Here is a 16,427-nt window from a genome sequence, read left to right as displayed (position 1 = left end):
AATGCATCAAATATGACACATCAGGCTTTTGAGGACGATCTCACAATCATCATTGTATTGCCCTGCATGATATGTTTGGTCCCTACAATAAAAACTAAAGAGCTTTTATCATTAAACTAAGCTTCTGAATATTATTTTACTAAGACATTTTATTGGGGATATTTGCAGTAAAAAATGATATTTACATGCAAGTACTCTTCTGTTACCAAGATCTCATTGATTTACATTACATAATTCCATGTTATTTTCACTACATAAATTTCAGCAACTGCACCAAATTGTATATGTTTGCTAAGTTTGGGCTACAGGGTAATATTAAGGTGTTTTTCCTTCTTGAGTATGAGCTCCATATTCTCACTATATCATACTTAATGAGCCATAGAAGCCGGATGTATCAAATACAATGCGCAACAAACCTTTTCTTTTTACATTTCTTAAGTTCAATGAACTGACCCATTTAAAATATTTTATTTCATATGTCAGATTTAAGTGTTTGATTTGAATGTCTTTTTTGTTTCAATTTCATTGTAATTGTGGTGTGAAATCCAATTTAAAATCTGGGTCCTGAAGCAAAACCAGCTGAGACCGGCTCATTTACAATATATACACTCACTGTTGAGTTCCCCGTGTGTGCTTTGCCCCATTTGCTGTGTGAAACAGAATGAAACAGAAACAGAAAAGGACAATTAAAAGAAACCAGGCTACTAGCCTATCTGCTAGATGATGATTCACAACAAACTCACAGAACATTTTACCTCTACATACACATAAAAAACACCTTCCAGCATTCAATTCCACTATTTGGACATCTCATTCTATTAACTGATGTCAAAAGATTTTGGTTGCAGAATTTGGTCAAACTGTAAACAGCACACACACACTCACACACTCACAGCAAAGCAGCTTACAGCTTGATCCACTTATCTGAGAGGCCAGAGCAAATCCTGAAAAGCTAAAAGCAAAAGCTATAGGTTGAGGTCTGGAGTTAACATGGCTAGGAAGAGCATGATCAATCGTGAAGCCAGAAACAACAGCACACACTCTCACTGCTCTGGATCACAGTCAGATGATTCAAACTCATCCACGGCAATCAGCTGCAAAGCAAAAAGTCTATTCAAATATATGAAAGTGGGATGAACAGCGAGCGAGAGAGGCAAAGGTGGGTCATTCTCAGGACACAGTGTCATTTGTGTCCCATTTGTGTAACCATGTCTTACTACTTAAAACCAACAGAGACTTAGTCACATGATTTCACAGCTTTAATTGCTCTGTTTAGCGTGCATTGCAAAAGAACATTTAATAATGGAAATGATTTTCATTTTAAACACATTTCAAATTTGAATGCCTTATAAAGAATTGAGAAATATCCAATTTTAATTGTGTTAAAATATGTTTTTACTGATTGGTTGGTAAATGTTCTAAGGTGTGCCGTTATTTTCATTGAAACACATGGCTAAAGCAGTTCCAGGCAGGTTTTTATCACATTAAATGTCCATATCAGGTCCTTACAGTACACAGTAGGGATGTAACGGTTCATCCATTTTTTTTTTTTTTTTACAAAATGAGATTTAAGACAAATTATAAATTAAATGTGTCATTTTCTTATTGTTTGGACAAAATGCTGCATGTTTCTTGTAAAATTGAAATATAACACTGTAATAATATACTAATATAGCACTTGCTGGGTTTGATTGCTTCTATTATTATATTATTCTACTATCATTTGTAAGACGCTTTGATAAAAGTTTCTGCTAAATGACAAAATGTAAATATAATGTAAATGTAAATAACAAAAATTGTAAAACAAGCCCCAAACAAATAATTAACACAAATAAAATAAATCTCTTCATATAAACAAAATGAGGCTGTTTGTACCATTTCATTTAATATTAGAGGCAACCACTACATTTTAATCATGATCCAAACAAAGGTGCTGCATACATGCAACATGAGCAGTTCTTAATCTGAATTAGATTAAATTTGAAGCAAAGACAGAATGGTTTTGCTTCAGTTTTGTGAAACTATATATATAAAAAATATCAGCATGACACAGGAAGCATCAGACGAGCTGACCGAGACACAGATTCACTCTCTGCTAGCATGGTGCTTAAAGCGTTTCCTTTGTTTCCGCTGTAAACAAAGCAGCACTGCACTTATGAACTTTAATATGCATTATACAGAGACAAGATGGAAAGAAAAAAACGCCATCTAAAGTTTTCTAAAGACAGTTCCCCTCAGATATACTGTACATTCATATAAACTCCTACCCCTGATTGAATCGTGATTTGTTTAGCATCTCAACCGATCTGAATCGTCACATATTTGAATTGATTTTCAACCAGCTCTTGGTTAATCATTGCATCCCCAGTCCATAACGGATTGAAACCCACAAAGACACTGACCAAGCCATTATACATAACATGTCTTTCCTATAACATTGTGTTTTATTATTCACAGAAAGCACACATTCTCTCTCCCATGCAAACAGTACAGACACACACAGAAACAAACATGTACACAGAAACTTGTTGTCAGTTCTGCTTTGTGACTTTATCAATACATTCATTTTGCAGCTGAAATGCAGCATTACACTTCTCAGTATAAAGATGGTAATCAACTTTCAGTTTTGCAGATAGTAGAAACCCTGCGTCCGAACACTGTTGAGAGACAGGCAGATAATTCAAACACAGCTAGTTAATCTCTCTAATAACTGCATTATCATTGGCTCAAACCACACAGCTCTTAAATTGTGGGATTAGCCATCAAGGGCTGAGATGAGATGTGCAAGACATTAGTCCTACACACAATTTTTTTAAGGACAACACCCTGACAAATGTCATGAAATACATCAGTTGAACAATGTCTTGAAGTATGATAACTGTACAATAGTATAAGCGGAATAACTGACTCCAGACCATTGCATTAATAGAAAAATAATGCTTTGTGTCTAATAATTTAAGATTTGAGCAGTTTTTGGGGTACTGATTGAAGCCACTGACAAGACCTTTTGGGACATGAGATGGTTAGAGACAACACTATCTCTCACCTGATAACACCGTAAAGAGCGGATTTATCTCTCAATCTTCATTTACACACAAAGAACAGGGCTTAAATACAGCAGAGCAAAAGATTTCTACCCTCCCATTCGTTCACTGACCAGACAATCCTGCTGATTCCCAGCATGCCCTCAAACATTTCTCTAGGCGATTAGAAAACTGCCACAATAAAAATGAAGAAATCTACAGCCGAGAGCTTAGCCCTGTGCCCATAATAACAGCATGCAGACATGGCTAAAGAGCAAAAATAACACGCATCTGACAGAGAAGAAAAATATTACAGCAATATAAACAATGTAATGTATTACAAATTTTCCTCTGAAAATAAAAGAAAATCAATAAATACATTTCTATTGCAATTAGTGTCTGCAAATATGGTTTCTGTAAATCTAATTACTTTTGTGAGATAATTTTGTGTGTGTGTGTGTCTATATATATATATATATATATATATATATATATATATATATATATATATATATATATATATATATATATATAGCTTATTAGTAGCATATTAGCAGCATAAAGAAATGTACTTGTATACTTGAGTGTACAATTAAGTGTATAAGGGCTATTTTCCTCTGCTCTGCCAAAGTCCTGCTGTTTCACATGGGGCTTTAGTGCTTTGTGAATGTGAAAAGCAGCTCAGTTAGATTTAGATTGTGTGACTGTCTTACCCAGTCAAGAACTCTCACTTTGATCCTGATAAACTCTTGGCTGCTTAACACAGCGGGTCTTGGGTTTCTGTTCCTAGGTTGTGTCTGAGTTGGCAAAATATTTCCTACGAATAAAACAAGCGGCTACAAGAATTGCAAAATTCAGCTTTCCTGTCTAATAATGAAAGCACTTTAGAGAGCACCGACGCTAATAAAACTCACTGGCTGTATTTAAACCACCACAGAGCCTGTGTGACATTTCTTGACTATAGTGTTTCCTGTGCAAAAATAGTATTGCAGTTGAAGTGCTTTTGAATGCTTTGCCCTTTCAGCTGTCTATCTTTATTGACCCCAAACTTTTAGATGGTAATGTATTTCTAAATGCTGATATACTTATACACATTTAAAATCTGCAGTTTCACTCTCTAAAAAATTTTAGGATAATTATAAAGGTAAATGTAAAGATACTTAAATAAAACAAAATGTTGTCAACAGCCAAACAATCAATCAAACTCCTGCATTGTCCAGAAGCAATGATTTCTGTCATTTCTGTTTTTTTGGCGAGTGATGAGTTTTTCCTCCCGTCGTCTCAGAAAACATCTCAATCTGGTCGGGTCATCTGTGGCATCTTTCTGATGCTCTGTTTCAATATCTAGAGCCATCTCTTTATCTCACAATTTGGACTTCTATTCTTGGAATTGCGAGTTTACATCTTGCAATTCAGACTTTATCAGATTCACAATTGCAAGAAATAAAAGTCAGAACTGTGAGATGAAAAAAAGTCACAATTACCCTTTTCCCTTTATATTCCATGGCAGAATTAAGCTTTCATAGGTTTCACACATGTAAGAGGGAAAAGCAGACAAACAAACATAAAAATATACAGTCCAGCACACATTCTTACCCATCCCTTACCTCTTCTTCTTCCTTACCTATCTTCTTCTGATCCAACAACTCCTCTCCCTCCTTCAACTATTCCTCTCTCTCTCCCAGGCATTATTTTTTCTCTCTCTGATTCTTTGTGTTGTTCTGCATCTACAAAACCAATTCAATGTGCACTTTAAAGCACATAGATCCCGTTATAATTAGCCGCAGTCTATTTCTGACGAATTCCACGTCCTTGTGCTACCGACAAGTTGACAAAGTGATACAGAAAGTGTGCTTTGATGCATCCAGTGTAGAGATGGCGTTAGTGTGCGGCAGACCATTTTCTTTGCAAGTTTCAGCTCATACTTCTTTGAGGTAAACTCGCCTTAACCAAACGCCCCCCAAGAACACCTCAGCGCCTCCCGACGTTCTCCGAATGCCCCCTGAGGGGGTGGTACCGCCCCCGTTGAGAAACCCTATGCTAGATGAAGGAGACTTTTGGTCACGGCTGATTCAGTGTAGAGTCTGAGCGGCATGTAGAGTGTTATCAGAGCAGCTTACAAAAAAAATATGAACAGTTCACTTTAGGTTTGCAGAAAACCACTGGCATATGTGAGAAATAAGGAAGTACTTGTGGCAGTTGGCCTTGCAATACTGTCTTTAACTTAGACAGTATGTTTCTGACTAATGCAAAAGGAGTGAATGTGTCTGTCATAGTCTTAAAGGAATAGTTCACCCAAAATGAAAATTCTGTCATTATTTTCTCACCCTCATGCAGTTCCAAACCTGTATGAGCTTCTTTCAGCTGTTAAACACAAAAGAAGATATTTTGAAGAATGTTGGTAAGTTGACGGTAGCAATTGACTATGAAAATATAAATACTACAGAAATATCTTCTTTTGTGTACAACAGAAGCTAGTCATACAAGTTTAGAACAACACGAGGGGGAGTAACTGAGGAGAGAATTTTCACTTTTAGAAGAACTACTCCTTTAAAGGGATAGCTCACTTTAAATAAAAGTCCCAAAATCTGTCAAAGTCATGTGGATTTTAAAAGTTGATTGAGGCTCTGAAATGATTTAAAGGTGATCTCTAATAAAAGTTTCATTCAAATTCTGATTTGAATATTTCTGTGAACATCCTTTGAGCAGAAAATCCAGCACTCTAATCAAAGCGTGTCTGTCCTACAGCAACCTAACATTCATTAAACTACCAAAATCACAAACGTCTTGAACCTGACAGACATCAGGATCCACTGCAGAAGGAGGAACAAAATGTTCTGTATCTGTCTGAACTTTTTAAAAAGACTAACTAATTAACTGTGCCTCTGAACACAAAGAACAGTTTATACGGACGACATGAAGCCTTGATTAGACCCTTTCAAAATCACAGACAGATGCTTCATAATTTCATTACAACAACTGTAAACAATGAGTACAGTTTTGTTTTGTTTTCGCTGCCACTGATTGCCTGATGTCTAACCTTGTATTTCAAATGCCCTTCGTTGTATTTATATTCATACTGTCATGGAGTATGGAGTTACATTATGGAGTACAGGGGACAATTGCCACTGGCGGCAACACACACAGTTATGTACAGACATTATAACTCTTTCAAAATAAAAAAAGTTTTGAAACATGCTTGATCTTCAGTTGTCCTACCCAACAGCCAACAGACAAAACACAAGAGAAGACAACACAAGACAAGACAAAACAAAAGTTTTATCCTCTGATATCACCTTTATTTTAAAAGACTTTAAAGAAATATCTATATTAAAAGTTTCTCTGTCTTGAGTTTGTTCAGTCAGTTTGCCTCGCTTCATGCCATTGCTTGAACTACTCTTATATCTGGCCAAAACAAAACAGAATTCAAATACCGATTTGAATATTTCTGTGAAAAACAAAAAATCCAGAATTGAAGCAACCAACGTTCGTTAGACTACAAAAATCACAAATGTAAAATAAAACAAAAAATAATCATCTGCTATTACGTTGATTTTAAAAGTAATTACTATTTTCAACAAACCTTTTTTAAAATTCATTCATTCATTTTTAATTGTTCAGGCAAACTGATTGCTTTGTTGCAGTAAATAAAACTAAACTACTATTGATGTTTCACCTTTTGGTATTACCTTTATTTTAAAATTATTAAGAAGGACTTTCAGCAAAAATGAATCCATATTCACATGGCCTGTAATTGTGAGGTTAAAGGCAGGCGTGTGTATAATGTGATGTCAGCTTGGGACACACCGAAAGAGGATCAACATGTTTCCAACACAACAACTTGATGAACAAACAATACCTAGAATAGACTTCAGGATGAGCCGTCATGATGAGTAATGACCTCATGCATAATTATACATATGTGACATTTCAGGGACATTCTGTAGACAAATAAATAGATAAATAACCTTTTTGCAGACTGACAACCACATACTGAAGAACATGCTCTCAAAAGTCAATCCACAAAGACAAACCATCCAATAGGACAATTGGACAGAGGGAAAAACAGCACACAGAGAGAGAGCAACGAAAAAAAAGTGAGACATATTGATTCTTAAAAGCCTCTTTCGTCTCCACTCTTTTTCTCTTGTGCACTAAATATCCAATTTGGCTGCTCTATATAGAAGAAATGTACAGCAAACCGAAACCAACATATGTTCAAGATCCATCAACAAAAAAGCACAAAGCACTTTTCACTCAAACAAAATAACAGCGAAACTAAACAAGCTTGTCTCCGTCTGTTGCAAATATTGACATTTCTTTACATAAGGCAATTTCTATGTCTCAGCTATTGATTTTAATCAAAAAAACTAAACAGATTTCAGCCTTTTCTGTTTTTGGTGCATGGTCATGTTAAAACTTGCTTGGAAACTTTTTATGATACACACACACACATATTAATCGTGACCCCGAACAGTCTACAATTCGATGCTTCGACAGGAGGAGCCTGATTCGACTCCCAATCTCACAGTCAAATATTCGTAGGGTGTTAAGATCATGCCATTATGGCTATATGGGGGTGCTCAAATTTCATATTTTACATAGAATTTAAATTTTTCTCCCAATAAGTTAATATACAGCATATTATGATAATGTTGTAAATAAGAATCCGAAAAGAAAGAAGCTTCAAATAAATATTTTAACGTGCGTGAATAAATCCAACCACCCCTATATATTTAAATCTCACTTTCCATAATCCGTGACTGGCAGAGGCGCATCTTGGCAGAAGGGATTTAAATTTTTAACAAGACTCAAACTGACACAGACAGAGTGAAAGACTGGATTTTTTCGATCAGGTAGGGTACAAGTGATTTCAAAACATTTCAAACGGTTTATATATATGTGACTCTGGACCACAAAACCAGTCTTAAATTTCCTACTATAAATATGTTAAAACTTCATTTATGAGTAGTAATATGCAGTGCTAAGAACTTCCTTTGGACAAATGTAAAGGTGATTTTCTCAGTATTTAGATTATTTTGCACCCTCAGATTCCAGATTTTCAAAAAGTTGTATCTCAGCCAAATACTGTCCTATCAAACCATACATCAATGGAAAGCTTTGGTGGTGTATTGGTATATAAATATAATTTTCGATATAAATCTCAAAATTTTCAAAAATTGTCTATTATGACTGGTCACATATCCTCTATATATTATTTATGTCATATATGCATTTGGTTGATTCAAGCTCTTCATTAGTACTACGGTAATTGTCTCCTCAGCATGCAGCGCGAGAAGGACAAACAACAACAATGCAGAATATTAATAACTATTACTATGACTGTCATACACATAGCATTATAATGAGGACCCTATTATAATAAAATGCTGTGAATTTTTTTAGTTTAGATGCCGCGTTTCTGCATGTGATTGCATTAAGAACACGTCCACAAAAGAAGTTCATTCAGAGCCACGCAGATATGTTCATGTGCATTCGGGCCCTTTTTGCAGATCGTATCAAGTCGTAATATTAACTTCTTGGTGTATAAACAAATCGTATTCTATATGAGATCAATTTTGGAGTTAAATCCCACTGATTAAAAACCTGCTTTTAAATGCGTCACTCTACAGATCATTTTCAGCGTTGGCATGCTCAAAACCGAAATGCAGAACATTAATGACTACTGTTATATAGGTATACATAACGTTATAATGAGAGCACTATTGTAAAAAAAATTGTGAATTCTTAGGGTTTTGCTGACGTTTAATATTAACTATCTTTTAATCAAAACATAAAAACAGGCCCCTCCCATGATCGTTTGATTGACAGTAGCGTTTCAGCACAAGACTGGACTGGTGTCTTACCTTAGACCCACTCTGAGTGAACTGTCAACAGTCCACCATTGTTTCACCACCGGAGCAGATGTACACAAGAATGACTCCTAATTAGGGCTGGGATAAACGATTATTTTTTAAACGATTAATCTAGCGATTAATTTTTCGATGCATCTATTAATCTAACGATTAATTTTTCCAGACCGATTCGATTTTGATTATCTCTCCATTAATTGACTACTAACAATTTATACATGTTGATTTACATATCTGAATGAAAAAACATGAATTCCTTAACATTGCAATATATGTTTATTGCTCTTAAAATTACAAAATAAAAGACTGATTAAGAATGCATTACTTTGCACTTGTATAGAGATAGCATTCAATAAAACCTTGAAAACACATAGCTTACTGAAACAAGCTTACTGAACACATAGGGCCTAGCTTACTGAAAAAAAGTTATTCTTTCAGATGAAAATAACAACAACTTGATGTCTAGCATTCAATAAAAAAGGTTACCCAAAATGCTTGTTTAGAGCAATTGAAAGAATACAGTAACCAATGTAAACTTGAGGGCTTTAAGCTAATACAAAGAATGCTTTTCCAAAAAAAAAAAAAAAAAAAAAAAATTAACAGTGTGAGCCAGCAGCCTGTCATGGAGAAAAAAAAATCTCTGAATGCTCCACGTGAAACTTTGCCGTTCTTCCCTTTTTCTATCGTGTCTAATGATTTTGGTTAATATGCACGAGGGAGAGAGAGAGAGAGAGAGAGAGAGCAAGACAGCGCTCGTGTAGTTTGAAGACTGTGAGTGCGCGAGCGCGCGTGAAACTTTAGTGTTTAGCCCTTTTTCTATCGTGTTTAATTATTTTGATTAATATGCACAAAGGAGGGAGAGAGCAAGAAGCTCTCGTGTTGTTTGAAGACTGTGAGTGCGCGCGCAGCCGGGGCTCTCTCTCGTACGTGCCCTGACACAGCAGTCATTCCATTCTACATCACTCACCGATCAAATAAGGCTTTGACAGCCACCAAAAAAAAAGATCAGTGTAGAAAAACCCCTGGATTGGTTATATAACGTTGGACAGAATGTTGATCCAGCCATCGCGTATATTCAGCGCACATAAGGTAAACGTTTTGCAAACGTTTTTTAGAGAAATAAAAACAGGTCGACGAATCGATGCGCATATTTTGCGTCTACGTTGTCCCAGCCCTACTCCTAATGGATTTAGGTGTTCAGTTGTTGGATGTAATAATTAACATAATTGTCGTCATTTACTCCTGACATCTGAGCCGCTGAAGATACATTGCATTACGTTTGTTTTTGAAGGGAATGTGCCCCCAATCTACATTAATATGTGTACAGTATGTTTGCACAAATCATTCGTGATCCAGCTTCCAGTGAGTAGTAGTCACAAGACATATAGGCGATGGAAATGATCCAACTTCCTTTTCCTAAGGTCATTTTTCCAGGGAATCCCAGTGTCCTCTAATATGCCTTCCTACCTTATCTGCTGAGAGCCCATCTCTGAAATCTTTCTTGCTGAAGCCTTTTATCACCGACTCAGGAAATTGGAACATTTCACTGAAACAGTTATCAAGTGCTTTTGCTTTCAGAACATCCATTGGCATAAGAGGTGGCACGACCTGCATCTCCTCTAACACCCGTTGAGCGAAACATCACCCAAGATGTGCACAGACTGCAAACTCTTCTACAGTCAGCCAACACTTCCCATAATCAGATCAAGAGGATATTCCTGCATCTAACAGATCAGTGCTTTTCAATGGCTTAGAAAAGGCCAACCCTGAGCTGGGAGAAAAACAAATGTCATGAAATGTTATGATTCCTTCCCAAAACTATACCTTGAAGTGATATTAAGACAAATTTCTAGACCCTGCTTCAGAAGTTTCTCCTGAAATTCCTTTAGGGAAATAAAAATTGGAACAAACACAGATAACTTGTACTGTGTTAGCACAACACAAAATGTATGTTTCTTGAGAAACAACTATACTGTAAAACGGATAATAAAACGGATAGTGTTTGTAACCAAACAGTTGACGATAGCTATTGACTTCTATGGAAAGTTCTATGGAAATTCCCTACTATGGAAAGTCAGTAGTTAACATCAACTGTTTGGTTAACAACATTCTTCAAAATATATTTGTTTGTACTCAACATAATATAGAAACTCATACAGGTTTGGAACAACTTAAGGCTGAGTAAATGATGACAGAATTTTCATTTTTGGGTGAACTATACCTATACAAATCAACTGATGCTATTGGTAAAGAATAACATTATATTTTGTGGCATCTTTCACATTTTGAAATAAAGTTTTTAAAAAAATTAATTCGTTATTATTATTATTTAATTCACTGGACTAACCAAAAAAAAAAAAATGCCATTACTTTATGGTGATTTAATAAATACACTTTTGTTACAGGGCTATTATTGTTAACTACAATTAAAAATTTACAAAATGTTACTAAAATAAATGTAAACAATCGTAAACTTATTTTATTTCAGCTATTGTTTACCTAGACATAATTTAATTTCATAATTATTTTAGTTTATCTTAAAGTTCTAAAATAACTCAAATTAAACTAAACAGACATAAAAGACCTAAACACAAAACAAAATGACTGAAACTTTAAATTATAAATATATATATAAATATATATATAAATTATTATATATACAGTATATATATATATATATATATATATATATATATATATATATATATATATATATATATATATATATATATATATATATATATATATATATATACATAAAATATCAATATATAATTATAATAACTATAAGAGTATCAATGATACTTCATAAAATATCACATATCATAAAATACATCTGGTTTGTAGAATTTCCTTTAAAAAAGAAACACATTGTGATAAAAAAATTACTCACACTGTACCATGATATAACACCATGGTCATAACACTAGGTACAGAAAGGATGTTACAGAGAAATAAAAATAAATAGATCAACAGACAAAGTAAAAATGAAGAGAGCCTGAGATCACAAAGCTCGACGCCACACCAGCTCCCGAACATTCATCGAGACACAGCATCAAGGTACAGCAGAATGACAAAAGTGGAGACATACTGTAGGTGTCAGATAAGAGCGACTATAATAATAAAACCACACAAATATAACACCAAGTATAAAAGATAGGAAGAAATGGGCAGAACAAGAGACAAACAGAAGGTGGGAAAAACTGATTTGATACACTCTCTGTACGGATGCTGGGAGAATGGACCTTGAAAGTGTTCTCTGGTCACTGTGGTGATGGGAGGACATGCAGGGTTTTGTTAGTAAGCAACTGAACGTGACCAAAATAATTTCACCTCCAACACCACAAGTAAACAACTACAATTACTTATTTTACAGCACAAGGGTGTTTGAATTAGGATTGTCTTCCATTTTTCTACTACACATCTGTATGTACTGCATATTTCTGTGTATTTTAGAACTATAGAAAGAATGTAATGGGTTTTTGGACTGAAAAGGACTGACTTGCCTGAATTCAGTGTGCAATTGTTTTGTAGTGGCACATGACATTAGAAAGCTCTAGCTACTGAAGATTTGAAACAGACTCAAGAATCCATGAATTTCTGTCTGATGAGCTTGAGTGAATAGCAAAATTAGTCATATAAACTGATACTTGTCTTCTAAGATAACACATGTTGGGCAAATTCAAAGAAAGCATTGCATACCCACAACCTTTCAAAAGTCTGGGATCAATTAAATGACATGTATGCATATATATATATGGGATTCACACTTGCATAAAAAGTATGGATCACCGTGAATGCAAATGGTTAAAAACTAATTTTATATTTTAGCTGGCCACAATCATTCAAACTGCCTTTGATGTAGCTGTCAGAATATAAATAAATAGTTTTATTTTCTTTTATTTTTATTTTGTTTTCCCTAACGACTGGGAAAATTAAACTACATGGAGTAGTCATGCAGTACTAAAATATTGTACATATCCATATAGTCACAATGCAACACACCATACACATCAGGTGTAGGTGCAGTGTTAGCAGGCCACATACAGCTTGCAACTCACTAGCATTGAATAGATGAGTTCCAGGAGCAGCACAGTGTAATTCCGTCCAGTGTATTTTATAAATAACAGCCCGCCGTTTCATTCTGATGGTATGAGACTTGAGAAGCATTTCCTCCTCCCTCTAAATTAGACAGAGAAGACTGACTCCACTCTCAAAGTGCACCTGCGGGCTGACTTTAATGGCTCACCTAGCAGCTGATATCCAGCAGAGTTTAATTACAGTGACAGGATGAAATAGGTGGAGTTGATATCCAGCTCATCTTTTGAGATGAAACCCAGATTTCTTTATCCACTTTTAAAAGGTACATACATACTCTGAGACATGTTCAAAATACCGGCAAACAGCAAGAAAGAAATATAGGCATTTGACAGTTGACATGGACAGGAGCCAAAGAAAGTGGATCTGTTCCAATCTTTAGTGCAATATAATTTTCTATGAAGTCACTTACCTTTTAAAAAGGGTCTACTTTGAAGTCGTAGCTTGCAAAAATAAAATCTTAAAAAGTGAAGTGACATTCAGCCAAGTATGGTGACCCATACTCAGAATTTGTGCTCTGCATTTAACCCATCCAAAATGCACACACGCAGAGCAGTGAACACACACACTGTGAACACACACCCAGAACAGTGGGCAGCCATTTATGCTGCGGCACCCGGGGAGCAGTTGGGGGGTCGATGCCTTGCTCAAGGGCACCTAAGTCGTGGTATTGAAGGTGGAAAGAGAACTGTACATGCACTACCCCCACCCACAATTCCGTTCAGCCTGAGACTAGAACTCAAAACCCTTCGATTGGGAGTCCAACCCTCTAACCATTAGGCCACGACTTCCCTATTAAGTAACTTAAATAATTAAGGCTACCTTGTGAAAAATGATCTAGCTACACTATAAATTACAAACAAAAAACAGCTTTTTAAAAATAAATAGCAGTGGTGGACAAAGTACTCAAATCAAGAATTTCAGTAAAGGTACGGATAAATATTATTAAAATAATACTCAATTCAAGTACTAAAATTTACTTGAAAAAAGTACAAAAGTACTTTTTAATGTACGTAAGTATTAAAAGTAATGAGGAATGATTTGTTCTTATGAAATGAAGTAGAATAAAAAGTGTAATAATAAGCTTGAAAATGTAGTGAAGTTGAAGTAAAATAAAGTACAGGTTGTAGTTAGAAATGTAGTTAAGTACAGTAAAAAAAAAAAAGAGTAAAAATACTTTGTTACTCTTCTCTGTAACTAAATCAAGTTTAATAATGTAAAATGCAATAATGTAAAACATTGTGCAAAACATAATTTAGCTACAAAAAATGACATAAATTGAGGTTCTGTGATGATTTGAAATAATTAGTGAATCATTTATTTGAACCAGTTCATTAAATGAATCATTTAAACAAATCAATTCCCTAAAATGAATATTTCTAAAAAAAAGTCTGAAACATTTTTTGACATCTTAAAATGTGTATGATTATCACCTTAGCTCATTTTGTTAAAAGCTGTGTGTGTAAAACAGTCATGTTATGCTTTGTGCAGCATTGCTATAAAAAAAATGGATTTACGTCAGTAGCATCCCCATGTGAACTTAAAACAACGTTCCACTAAAGACACTGTGAAGAGTCAATGACTAAACCACATCACACAAATACAAGCTCTAACACTCACTGTTGCAATAGTCAGATGTTAGAATAATGCTAAGCAAATTAATTAATACTCTAGAGGCCTTTACACATTACTTGCTTTGAAAAAAAAAAAAAAAAATTCTCATTGTGTGACACTATGAATTTATGACAGCTGCAGAGTTACCTCCAAAACTCAAGCTATTTCTAAAGTATTTCAGCTTTGTCCCTGTTTGCTGCTGACCTGTCATGCTTTACAATGACTATTCTTGGCCATAAGTATGTGGCTGTTACACATGATTTTGCCTCACTAATGCTTTTTATAGAGCTAAAATTGCAAAAAAAAAAAAAAATGTTTAAAGCTTTAAACTAAGGATGGGTGAATTGATCTTGAAGTATCGATACTGATGCGAGTATCGAAAGCACTGATACTCAAATAAAAAAATATAGAAACTAAGGTGTTTATTATTCACCGGTGATTTTGTTTATTTAAAAAAAAATGATGCATACATTATGCATTAAATTGGACAGATAACATACATTAGTAAATAATTTTGTGGGAAGGATATTTCTGCTCATCTGAATACACACAAATGTTGCAAGGCAGAAACAATCAATTACAGAGTGCATTCACTCACTTCTGAGAATGCGTTTAAACAGAGCTACGTTTCCCAAAAGTAGCCTATCACAAGAACACATTGATGTTTTGGGGAACGACAGCCTAGAACAATGCAGAAGCCAATAAACAATTGAATAGATGTGATTTGAACATATTTCACAATAAACAAATTGAAATCGTAGCCTTGTTTGTGCATTACATTTAATTAAATTTTTGAACATATTTCTAATGTTCTATTCTGAATTGTTAATATAAATGATACACTCTCTGAATAAAAAGTCTGCATTTTAAGCATGCAACGGCCTATTACTGGCAGTCTCTTATGAAAATTAACCATAGTTTTCCTAACGTGACCAGAGATTAACTATAGTATTTGTAGATTTCCATGGTTACCACAACAGTTAACATATATGAACTGTGTGTAAACAAAAATATAACTTAATAAATTGCAATTAAGGCATATTGAACGTTAAAATTAATTTCAAATATAAAGTTACGTGGGTATTATTTCCCATTCTACTTTTAGTAATTTAATAATTGAATACATTTCATAATTTAAAAGTTCTGTTTAGAAGTATCGTATCGGTATCGATATCAATGATACTGGCCATTAAAGTATCTGTATCATATCGAAAACAAAATAAGTTGTATCGCCCATCCCTACTTCAAACTTTATGAAGAGATCTTGAATGCCTCATAATTTACTTTTATTCATCTATATTAACCTTATTTGTTTTATTTTAATACTTTCATATCTTTAGTTTGCTGTCATTTGACCTTTATTAGGCTCGCTTTTAATAAACGAAAAATAATAATAGTTATAAATGAGTAAAATAAGTAATAAAAAAAAAACGAAAGACCCTTTTTTCCTTTCTTTGATGCATCAATTGGCAGGTCTTTTTTTGTGCACAAGTCCCACTTTGTTGCTTCCCAGAAAAACTGCCCTTTTGTGGAACTCCAGCATTTTGGAGGAGGTGAAAAAGGCACATGACATTTGCAGTGAAGCAAAGTAACAAATGTGGTTGTGCCTTGGAATGAAAAAACAAAACCCAAAAAAGAAATTCGCTTAAAATTTACTCTGGCCATCCAAGATTTACATGAGTTTCTTCATCTGAGCCAATTTCAAGAAATTTAGCATTACATCACCTGCTCACCCAATGGATTCTCTGCAGTGAATGGGTGCCGTCAGAATGGGAATCCAAACAGCTGATTAAAACATCACAATAATTCACAGCTTGAC

The 16,427-nt window shown here is 34.6% G+C and overlaps 1 protein-coding gene across 1 annotated transcript in view; it reads right to left on the bottom strand.

Moving 5' to 3' along the window:
- pcdh15a (protocadherin-related 15a) overlaps window positions 1–16,427 on the bottom strand; it is a 168,874-nt gene that overhangs the window by 133,384 nt on the left and 19,063 nt on the right. The gene's annotated exons all lie outside the window — the stretch shown is intronic.

This window comes from Carassius gibelio, chromosome B13 (assembly GCF_023724105.1).
Source record: "Carassius gibelio isolate Cgi1373 ecotype wild population from Czech Republic chromosome B13, carGib1.2-hapl.c, whole genome shotgun sequence".
NCBI lineage: Eukaryota > Metazoa > Chordata > Actinopteri > Cypriniformes > Cyprinidae > Carassius > Carassius gibelio.
This window is presented reverse-complemented; position numbering and strand designations above follow the sequence as displayed.